The sequence below is a fragment of the Lathyrus oleraceus genome, chromosome 4 (genome assembly GCF_024323335.1).
Source record: "Lathyrus oleraceus cultivar Zhongwan6 chromosome 4, CAAS_Psat_ZW6_1.0, whole genome shotgun sequence".
Classification (NCBI taxonomy): Eukaryota; Viridiplantae; Streptophyta; class Magnoliopsida; order Fabales; family Fabaceae; genus Lathyrus; species Lathyrus oleraceus.
This window is the reverse complement of record NC_066582.1, coordinates 393,429,133-393,441,453: the sequence shown is the minus strand read 5'-3', so window position 1 is coordinate 393,441,453 and position 12,321 is coordinate 393,429,133.

Below are 12,321 nucleotides of genomic sequence, written 5' to 3'. Positions count from 1 at the left end.
ACCCAAGAAGATTTCCTATAGAGATATGCACAAGGTAGCTCTCATAATTTAAAAAGAAGAAAACCACAAAACAACTCATACCAGATGGGGTCAGAGTCAGGACGAAATACATTATCCCTGCCAAGCAAATCACTCCTTGAACATGGTTGCGAGAGTTTTCCATGAAGGTGTCGCGACGGGAACAAATCTAGATTAAGCTATTGATTAACTTAACTTAGAAAAGCAAGAGTCGCCACCAAACTTTATTGTTTCCAAATGGAATGAGAAAAAGGTCGAACAAAACCGACAAAAGGTAAAACAAAAGAGAAATCTAGATACGGATAAGCAGATGAATATTGAAAGTCGGTTATGCAAGGGGAAGGTATAAGCATCCCGGACGTCCATGATACTTCATGGGAACCATTTAAGTTGTCAGTGCGCATGGGTTTTTATCTTTTAGTCTTATCTTTATTATGAAAAGTGGGAAAAAGAATGATATTTTTGATTTTTATTATTGTGCTCGCCAAGGATTGTGGCCCGTGTGACTAATGTTTATGAAAAGGTCTTAACAAGGTGGCCATTGGAACCACAAAAATAACTTGAAGTGAGTTATATTTACAAGTTAGACTTATTTACAAAATGAAGTCAAAGTTGGATTAATATTTATTCACAATGAGTATTAATGAAAAGATTTTGAAAAGTCAAAGGCATAAGACCTAGGTTTCTAGTTTGAAACAATGTCAAAGTTTGAAATAAAAGATTTTTGGCTTGGGTTAGAGTGGGGAGAAGAAGAGAAGGGCTAGTCCTAAAGCATACAAAGATAAGAGAGAAGATAAAACCCTTGGAGTTCCTTTTCTTGAAATCATAGAGATGATTTAAGATGCTCCTTTCCTTTGGACTTAACACACAATCAAGCAGTCAAACAATTTAGATTCAAGCTCCTAGGATCTCCATTTGGCTTGTCTCTCTTAGCTTGGTTACTCATGACAATGGTCATCCTTACTATCTCAAGATGGAATCCCTATCACATAAGAGCAAACATCAAAAATTTCACAACACAATAAGAGGAATGGACAAAGAATAAGTTTTGGAAAGGAAGTCCTTTGAAGTCAACTTTGAGATTTAGCATTTTAAAGGCATGATGCCTAGTTGCTCTTCAACAAGTTTTAGCATTCTAAAGGCATGAGGCCTAGTTGCTCTTGAACTCCTTTAAGCATAGGTATATCCTAATTCTAAATCCTTTCTCCTTTTTACATTGGGTTCACACAAAACAAAGGCAAAACAACCACAAGACAACAATATATTTATATACAATAATGAGCTCAAATGAGCAAAAGGAAAATGACATAAAAATAAAATATGTGCTCAAGTGAGCAAAATGAAAAGCAATATGAATAAATGAGCAAGAAATAAAGTGCATTAAAGTAAATTGCAAGAAATTAAATGCTCAAATTAAAGTTAGTAATTAGTATGGTTATGTTAGTTTGTCATAAGACAATGTAGCTCTATGTTAAGCAATCGTAAGTGGACTAATGTAGTAGTCACACCTATCTGAGGCCGGTCAATAAACTATAGGCAAATAAACACAAGTTAGAGATCATGACTAGTAAGCCAAACTCCAAAAACTTGCCATGCCAAAAGAAAAGAGAAAGGCCTTGTATGGACTTTAGGTTTTTTGCTTGACCAAGAAGCAACTTATCTTGGACACAAAACAACTCACTTGATCTTAGATCAAGTTGAGTTTGGTTTGGATCAAAGAAGGTTAAATCTCTCATTTGTCAAGACCAACCATAAGACATTAACTCATTGGCCAAAAATAAAAAGAAAAGGATGAAGATGAAATGAATGGAAAGAGAAATAAAGCATCAAACTCAATTTGATCAAATGTGAACCAAGTCATCATTAACCAATGCTAAACAAAAGAGAAAATGAAGATTACAAGTCAACAAGTCAAACATATTTTTTGGTATTTTTTGAATAAAAAATAAATGCAGAATAAAATAAACAAAATATGGTCAAACCTCAAATTTAATTCAAATCAACTTCGACAAGTCCAATTAAATTTTCATAGGTCTAACATGGTCAAACAAGCTTTGACAAATTTTCTCAGTAATTTTTGAAATCAGAAACTATTTTAAAACAATTAAAAACAATGGAAAATAACACAATATGAATTAAAATCTCAAATAAATCTCAAATCAAATAAGAAATTGATGAGATTATTTTTCATTGACTTATCATGATCCATAGGTGTTAGGAAAATATTTTTGGATTTTTCAATTATCAGAAAGTATTTTAAAATGAATTAAAACAAATAAAAACCAAATAATTCACAAAATATTAAATGAAGTCACAAAAATAATTAAAAATCAAAATATGAAACTAGATTTTTTAAGAAATTTTTTGGCATTGGTCTCATATTTTTGTGACTTCAAATAAAATATTGATGAATTTTTGAAAATAAAAGGAATTAAATGGAATTAACAGAAAATAGGAAAAATAGCAAAAATGCGCAGCCACAGGATCACTTCATTAATTCACGTGGCATGACATCAAGGGCTCAGGGGCGCGGTCACACGGTGTATTGGAGTCAAGCGCGCAACACAAAGATTTAAAATAAGTCAATACATTGGACGCGTGAGATTATAACATAGCAACATGATCCAAAGGCTAGGACTCCAACACGTGGGGATGGTGGTGGAAATCACCATCTTCTCCGGTGATCTAACAGTTTCCGGCCACCACGCGTAGGAAAACAAAGTTTAATGAAAATGAAAACTGAGGTAATCAAAATGAAGATGAGGTGATGTACATCACCCCTGTAACCATGGATCATCCTCACAGTTCCTATATAGAGAGAAACGTGGGCTTGAAGATCATGGTGCATGAGTTGAAATGGCACGATTTGTAAAATTAAGACCACCACTGGCCTGCCTCATGTGAGGACTTCAGAAAATAGCATAAACCAAAGGAATTCACATCACATTGCAAGATCTAGATCAAGAAAGTTTGGTGTTCTACCTCTGAAATAGAGCTTCAAACAACACGAATTGTCCAAGCTTTTGAAATACTTTTGCCCTGGAAATGTAATGGTGATGCTAGGTTAAGGAATTGAGCTTTGAAGATCAACTAATGATGTTGAAATTCAAGCTTGAAAGAGAAATGAAAAACTGAAAATTCCTTTAGTGAGGGTTTGGATTTCAATTCAGCAGCACTTCAGATCTCCACTTGGTTCCAATTTGAATGAGAATGCACTCTTATTTATAGCTGAAATGTGATGCAAGGCAATGCTTCCCTCGTGTGCATGAAGTTTGAATCCTCCTTGCATGGTCATGTACAGGCGCATGTAAAGCCCAATAATGAATGGAAATCCATGCTGAGATCAAATGGAAGTGAATTGGACATGCACAAAGGACTGCACAAGCTTGCACACCGTGTTATAATGTGAATTGCAAAAATGAACATAAACATAAATCTCTTCGAAACTCACTCATGGAAAGTCCAAAAAATTAATGTGAGTAATGGTTGGAAAGCTCTTTAAATAAGGAACAAAAGTCATGTTGGGAAAAAATTCATTTGGCAATTGGAAATTTATGAAAGCTGGCTGTGAAGGTTTGGGTACAAAACATGTCTTAGTTCTCCTTTGAATTTTTTTACCAAAAGCAAGCATCTTCAAGCCCTTCTATTTCAATGATACAAGCTTCAAATGAAAATACCTCCAACATCAAAGTTATAGATATTTTAAAAATGATCAATTTAGACTTAAATTTTCCATCATTTGGATTTTTCATGAGAACATTATGGGCACTTAAAGTTGGGAATTTTTCAAATTCAATGACTTAGGTCCAAAGTGACCTATAATGTTTTGTATTATAATATGTATTTATTTTAGGATTATGAAATTTTGTCCAACATAACATTTGAATTAGACATCTTAAGATTTCCAATTCAATTATTCTCACCTCAAAATCATAAAAATTAAGGAAGTTAGGTCCTTGGGAAGTTGACCCAAAATTAGGGTTTCAGTCAAAATGACCTATAATGTTTTGAAATGAATGATGACTTTCCAAGTTTCAAATGGATTTTTGATGAACATGAAAGTTTTTCATATGGTTATTAAGAACATTGTTTATCTTAGGGTAATCTTCATTTGACAAACACATCATAAGTTGTGTCTCAGTGATCCTCAGTTTAGTCAGATGACTTGACTGGTCAACTTCACAAGGCCAAACTTCAAATCTTGATGAATGAATGATTGAGTATCCTCACATAGGCTCATATATGCATAAAATAATGAATGAAAGAACTTCCCTTGATTACATTTGATCATAGTTTGAGGTTTCTTCATGAGCAAGGCACAATCAATGCTCAGTTGAATTAGGCTTTCCTTGGGAAACAATCCTCAAGCCCTTTGGGTTATCTTGATCAAATTGGAAAATTGAGATACTTGGGAGACATATATGATGATTAGGAGCTTTTTGGACCATTTTCATGCTTTTTCTCATCTTCATCTAGTCACTTCATTGAGCTTAGGAGCCTCTTAGGAGCATGGGAGTACATGATCACTTGAGCTTCAAAGAAAAAAGAGTTAGTGACATATTTTTGTGCTTTTTGTTAGTAATCAAATAAGAAAATCAATAATATATAATACAAGCATGCTTGGTGGTCTCAAAACACCCACACAAGTCCCAACCCTAGGGTTAAGGAGCCAAAACATGCTATGATCCTTGAGGCAATGCAATGAGCAATAATATGATGCCATGAGGGATCTTAGGGTCAAAATTAGGGTCTTACAGATGCCCCTATTTAAGGTCATTCTAGCCGGAGATATAAAGGTTAAAGTCTTCGTCTCGACGAGGTAGAATGGGCTTAAATAATAACAAAGAGACGAATTTTGGTCCCTAAGAGACCTCATGATGCAAATGTATATATGCAAAATAAACTCTTCATGGTGAATAATTGCCACAAAGGAAAAGAAATCAAGAGAGACTGAAAAAGTCCATAGGAGTAACATACTCACTAGGGAGACAAAGACTATAGGGAAAAGTAAAAATGCGTGAGCAGGCCACGACTTGAAAACTTGTTGGGAGACACGAAGGGATTCCACGAAAATAAATCGATGGAAAGACTCGAGTTGACGCAAAGATGCATGTATCGGGGAATATTCCAATACAGCAAAACTATCCACAAAGGATACTTCGGATAAAAATCCGGACTCAGGCGGGGAGGTCCACAAAGGACATCAGCTGAGGAAGAAACAACGAGATATCACCGGTTACTGGGTAATAAACTCAAAGAGAGACATGTTATCAAAACATCGGTTACTGGGTGAGAGAACAACACGCTTAGGGAGAAAGAATATCTAAGACTGGTATAAGGGTGAGAGATATCAATCATCCGAAACGTCTCAGGAGGACCTAAAAGGCACATCTCAACTCAGAAAAATCTGACTCGACAGGGACAAAAAGTCATAATAGGGAGCAGAAAGAAGGACCACCAGGGATACCGGTTACTGGGCATATAATAGGTGACCAACCAAGCGTGAATTGGGAACATATCCAAGACACTCATCATCCGAAAGGAGGGCTGAAAAAGCAAACTCGACTTACAGGATGGGCATTCGATTCCACAAGGGAATACGAATCTTACTCGACTGGGGAAGAACAAGACTTCAACTGAAGAGCGCGTGATACATATTATCTATTACCGTCATAACGTAGATAACATACTCACATGGAAGATTATCCACAACCGGTTACTAGGTTAATAAAGGATAAATCGACCGAAAAGAAAGGACATCGGGATACCGGTTACTGGGTACAAAATGATGACCAGTCAGAAGGAGAAACAATCATTACCAAACAAAGGGTAAATGAAAGATGACTCAGTAGGGATGAATTGCTTGATAAAAGAAATTATCCAAGAGATATATCACCGGCTACTGGGTGGTATACTCAAAACGAAGGCATATCAATGCCGGTTACTGGGTAAAGATAACCAACAAATAGGGGATTACATCTACCGATTATTGGGTAGAAAACCACAGAAATAGGACTTACAACTACCAGTTACTGGGTAGAAGGCCATAGAGTCCGTTGGGGAAAAGATGAACAATTACTGGTTATTGAGCAATTGAACATCTGAACCACAGGGAACTGCAAGGGATAACCAGAAAAGAGTCAATCTAGGGACAAACTAGAGAGACACAATTAAACAAGACTCAACCCAATGAGGATATAACTCAGGGGAGTAATTCCATTCCAATACATAATTGGGGTGGAAACTGAAATAATAATCATCCAGGAGGGCATAACTCAGTGGGAAATAAAGAAGGAAAGATAGACACTTTCTGCCTATGGGGCTGACTCTATGTGGAGAGTTCAGACGCTAACATCTGCTTGGGGAAGAACATTTCACCAATAGCAGGAGATAACAAGTAAATATATATGGCAAAGAATACAATCATGAATATCTGAATGTTATGATTATGCATGTATATGCATGATTTGTGTATGATTAATGCTGACAAGCAGACATATCTAACACAAACAAATCCGAGGATCAATGGGAGGGCATCCAACACAACATCTCAGTAAGAAAGGCAAAGCCTACAAGAGAAATCAGTTCTGGTGAGGATGCATCAAATACGGGAAGACATTGATCACCGCTGGGATAGGCAAAGTCACAAATTCCAACTATCAGGGACTTCTCGTCCATTCTTGGGAATAAGTGGCTGAAGATCGATAAGATCCGCCGTAGAAGAAACTCTACTGGGGAACTTATCAAGGCAAGGTATATAAATCCGTGGGGCTCAACGCCGGACATATACTCATCAATCAAAATATTCCCTTCTAACTGCTGGAGAGACCATCTCTGCTAAGGGGAGACAAAACAAAATGCTCAGCTGGGGAAGGAAGCAACACATTTTCCTCAGCATCTCTCAATACTTGAGAAGATATATTCAACCACGGAGGGGGTATGGATTATCAAACTCGGGTCAGGAAAACCTGCCGGGGATGAACTGTAGGCGACCCTCACAGGAAACATGTCATGGCTGAGGGAATCGGGAATGAATCCTCTGCCAACACGAGTCATGCTGGGGATGAAAAAGGAAACAAGCCTTTCATCAATTACTCTAAACCAATTCCTACTTAGAAAACAACTGAAAGCTGATGAAGAGGACATAAACATGCTAGAATATGAACAAATGTCTTACCTTTTGGAAATCGTAATATCCTTGGGAGAGCACTGAAGACGTTTCGACTATCCTTTAAGTTATTGTGAATGTTCATTTTGCTTAAAAACAGTTTATAAAACTTTATTTGTTTAAAACAATGATATTTATCAATTAAAACGTGCAAACATTTGTTAAACAGAAACAAATAAGAGTGCAAAGAATTGGATAAAGGCTCAAATTTATTTAATAGAATGGTAGTTTGCAAATGGCGAAACTCCATGGATCTTTACAAATTTGAAATTGGTGATATATATTGGAAAAAGGGCTACATTGAACATAATGACCGTTTCTCCACCAGCTTTGAATCCATTGTATTTGAAGTTTTAGTTGATGATGACTGAAAGAGAATCTTTGACAGATGACAAGCTGTAGATCAAAGTCTTGTTAGGATGCAGTTACTTGCCAAATCCCTAATTTTTGCCTAGATTGCCCCAGGGTGAGGTACTCAATCTAGCGGGATATATATATAAATATATACTCATTTTTTTTCATGTCTCTAACTTTTGCCTGGATCTCCCTTTTGGGTTTTCAATCTACCGAGACGCTCATTTTTGCCTAAGTTGCCCTTTCAGGTTTTCAACTTAGCGAACTATTCTGTTTTTATTTTAGGCGAAGTATTTCTTGACTGCATATGAATTCACAGGACGAGTGAAATCCTCCCCATCCATAGTTGTAAGCAACAAAGCACCGCCTGAAAAGGCTCTCTTATCAACGTATGGACCTTCATAGTTTAGAGTCCACTTGCCCCTGGAATCGGGCGCGAAAGACAAGACTTTCTTGAGCACAAGGTCACCTTCTCGGAAAACACGAGGCTTGACCTTCTTATCAAAGGCTTTCTTCATCCTCTATTGATACAACTGACCATGACACATGGCAGTTAATCTCTTTTCTTCAATCAAGTTCAGTTAGTCATAACGAATCTGAACCCATTCAGCCTCAGTCAACTTGGCTTCCATAAAGACTCTCATTGATGGGATCTCAACCTCCACGGGGAGCACAACCTCCATTCCATATACAAGAGAGAAAGGGGTTGCTCCTGTTGAAGTGCGAACAGATGTACAATAACCATGCAAAGCAAATGGCAGCATCTCATGCCAATCCTTGTACATAACAACCATCTTCTGGATAATCTTCTTGATGTTCTTGTTAGCAGCTTCAACATCCCCATTCATCTTGGGTCTATAGGGAGAAGAATTATGATGTCCAATCTTGAACTCGCTACACAGCTCTTTCATCATCTTATTGTTCAAGTTAGATCCATTATCAGTGATGATCTTGTCTGGCACACCATAACGACATATGAGTTGATTCTTGATAAACTTCACAACCACCTTCCTAGTCACATTTGCATACGATGCCGCTTCAATCCACTTGGTGAAGTAATCAATAGCTACAAGAATAAAGCGGTGACCGTTTGACGCCTTCGGTTCAATCACGCCAATCATGTAAATTCCCCACATGGAGAAAGGCCATGGTGAATATGAATCTGACACTTGTGGCATTTCTTCACACATTTGCAGCAGTCAGACTCCATTGTCAGCCAATAGTAGCCTGCTCTCAACATCTTCTTTGCCATAGCATGTCTATTGGAATGAGTACCAAATGAACCCTCATGGACTTCAGTCATCAACAGGTCTGCTTCGTGTCTATCCACGCATCTGAGAAAAACAATGTCAAAATTCCTCTTATAAAGCACGTCACCATTAAGGTAGAAACGTCCAGATAATCTCCTTAAAGTCTTCTTGTCTTTAACAGATGCCCAGGAGGGTAAATATGACTCTGAAGAAAACACTTGATATCATAGTACCATGGCTTATCATCTTTCACTTCTTCAACTACAAACACATGAGTTGGTCTATCCAAGCGCATGACGGTAATATTGGGGACTTCATTCTAATACTTCACCACAATCATTGAAGTAAGCGTAGCAAGAGCACCTACCATCCGATTCTCATCTTGAGGAATATGATGGAAGTCAACCTTAGTAAAGAAAGTTAAAATCCTTCTCGCATAATCTCTGTATGGGATGAGGCCAGGCTGATTCGTCTCCCATTCTCCCTTAATCTGATTAACAACAAGGGCCGAATCACCATAAACATCAAGATGTTTGATCCTAAGATCAATACATTCTTCCAAACCCATAATACAAGCCTCATACTCCGCCATATTATTCGTGCATTTGAAAGTTAATCTTGCTGTAAAAGGAAAGTGTGTGCCTTGAGGAGTAATAATCATTGCCCCCACTACGCCAAAAACTGGAATAGACAGCGCACCTTAGAGGGCACTTTATTACAAAAGCGCACTCTAAAGTGAAGCGAAAAAATAAGGAGCAAACAACTGGAATAGACAGCGCACTTTAGAGGGCGCTTTTGTAATAAAGCGCCCTCTAAGGTGAAGCAAAAAAATAAGGAGGAGATAGAGGGACAACAATACAGGGCGCTTTTTAGAAAGCGCCCTCTAAGGTTACCCTTAGAGGGCGCTTTTAAAAAAGCGCTCTATAAGTCCATGTACATTTCCAGTTTATAAAGCGCTTTTGGAAAGCCTTAGAGAGCGCTTTCATAAGCGCCCTCTTAGGCCCCCTTTAGAGGGCGCTTTTTTTCCACAAGCGCCCTCTAAGGTCCCCTCTAGTAAACATTAAAATTATAACATACTGCGCATTTTGTTATTTCACTCTCTGTTATTTTCATTCTTTTTCACGTTAGGGTTCTCACTACTACGATTTTCGCTACTTCTAAGGCGTTCTCCTTCCACCTCTGTTAGATCTACGACGTTTCCTCCTTCTATTAATTCGTTGTTAGCTGTTCGATTTTGACACCATAGGTATTTTTCTAATCTTCATATTACTTGGTTTCTCTTCTGACGTTCGCTATTGTTCATTTTTGGTTTCATTTTTCTTGGTTCATACATTTATTGAGTATTCTCAACAATAATTATTGTGTTACAATGCTAGCAATGGAGACTAGGCATTATGGGTTAAATTTCACCAACTGTTCCATTTGTTTCTCGATGTAGAAAAAGGAGGCAGCAATATCTAAAACACCTTCTACCAATCAAAGGTACACTATGCAGCTTGTGAGTGTATTTATTCTAGCATACATAGCGTAGCTAGTAACTTAAGAAGTTTAGGTATGGATGTTATTTGATAGAGTAAATTAGAGTCGACTATTCTTCTGTTAGCTTTCAGTTAGACCATTATACAATTCTACATATATATTTTCTAGTCAATGTTTATCTTTTGTAAAAACTATATGATGATATATAACTATGCTACAAATTAGTGCATACCACTAATGCTTAATGCATGGTTCATACATTCTCATGCTATTGAAGTCAGAGATATCTGAAAATGTTGAGAAACTAACTCAATAAACCAAAATTGTTTTGGTTTTGGGTTGTTGTTGGAGACATGAATGCCCTGCACAGAGACTAACTCAATAAAGCGAAATTGTTTTGTCTCATCCCATTTTTTGTTTCTCTTCTAAAACTGTTTTTTGTTTATTCTAATTAGTAATGAATAATACATGGATGTCTTCCAATCGATTGTCGAGAGAGTACGAGAATGGGGTATCAGAATTCGTTAAGTTTGTCGTTGCGCACGCCGAAGACCCCAATAGAACGATATATCCTTGCTTGGGTTGTTGTTATGGGAAACGGGTTGACGCAGTTCAGTTGACATCGCATCTAATGAGGCATGGAATTGATCGAAGTTATACATGTTGGAATTTGCATGGTGAGAAAAGTAACGAGAATGTTGAACCGGGGGATAGTACGACCTATGCCTCAAACTATAATGGCGCAGATACATACGATTGTGATCGAGTTGAAGAGATTGCAGAAGCACTTGAAGGAGATCTTAAGGATTGTCCTGAAATGTTTGAGAGGTTGGTAAGTGATGCAGAGAAACCTTTGTATGATGGTTGCACTAAATTCACAAGATTGTCTGCGGTATTAAAGTTGTACAACTTAAAGGCGGGCAATGGATGGTCGGATAAAAGTTTCACAGAGTTATTAGCCCTTTTGAAAGATATGCTTCCTGAGGATAATGTTCTTCCCAATCGAACATATGAGACCAAAAAGATGTTGTGCTCTATTGGCATGAGCTATGATAAGATACATGCATGTCCAAACGATTGCGTTTTGTTTCGAAATGAGTATGCATCGTTAAATGAGTGTCCTAAATGCGGTGTCTCGCGATATAAGAACAAGTTGTCTCCAGCAAAAGTCTTATGGTATTTTCCTGTTATTCCGAGATTTAGACGCATGTTTCGTAGTGAAACCGATTCAAGACACTTGACCTGGCATGCAGATGAAAGAATTATAGATGGAAAGTATCGACATCCGGCAGATTCACCACAGTGGTTGAAAATTGATAATGATTATCCTGAATTTGGAGAAGAATCAAGAAACCTTCGCTTGGCATTATCTACTGATGAAATGAACCCACACGGTATCCAGAGTATCTCACACGGTACATGGCCTGTAATTATTATGATTTATAACCTACCTCCATGGCTATGTATGAAGCGTAAGTACATGATGTTGTCTATGTTGATTTCTGGACCTAAACAACCAGGGAATGACATAGACGTGTACTTGAAGCCCTTAATCGAAGATTTAAAGATTTTGTGGGAGACTGGTGTGGAGGTTTATGATGGATATAGGAAAGAAAGTTTCAACTTGAGGGCGATGTTGTTTGGCACAATTAATGATTTTCCAGCATACGGAAATCTATCAGGGTATAGCATAAAAGGTCAATGTGCGTGTCCTATTTGTTAAGATAAAACAGATTGGAAGCGCTTGGAGTTTGGTCAGAAGAATGTCTTTCTCGGTCATCGGAGATTCTTAAATTCAAATCATCACTACCGTGGATGGAGAAAGGCGTTCAATGGAGAGACAGAACAAGGCAGAGCTCCACCTATATTGACGGGTGATCAAATTTTTGAAAAGGTGAAAGATTTGGATACTCAGTTTGGCAAGCCTTTTGCCCACACACTTGTCAAAAGTGGGTGGAAGAAGAGGTCAGTTTTTTTTGAATTGCCGTATTGGAAGTCCTTGTATGTGAGACATTTTCTTGATGTTATGAATATTGAAAAAAATGTATTTGA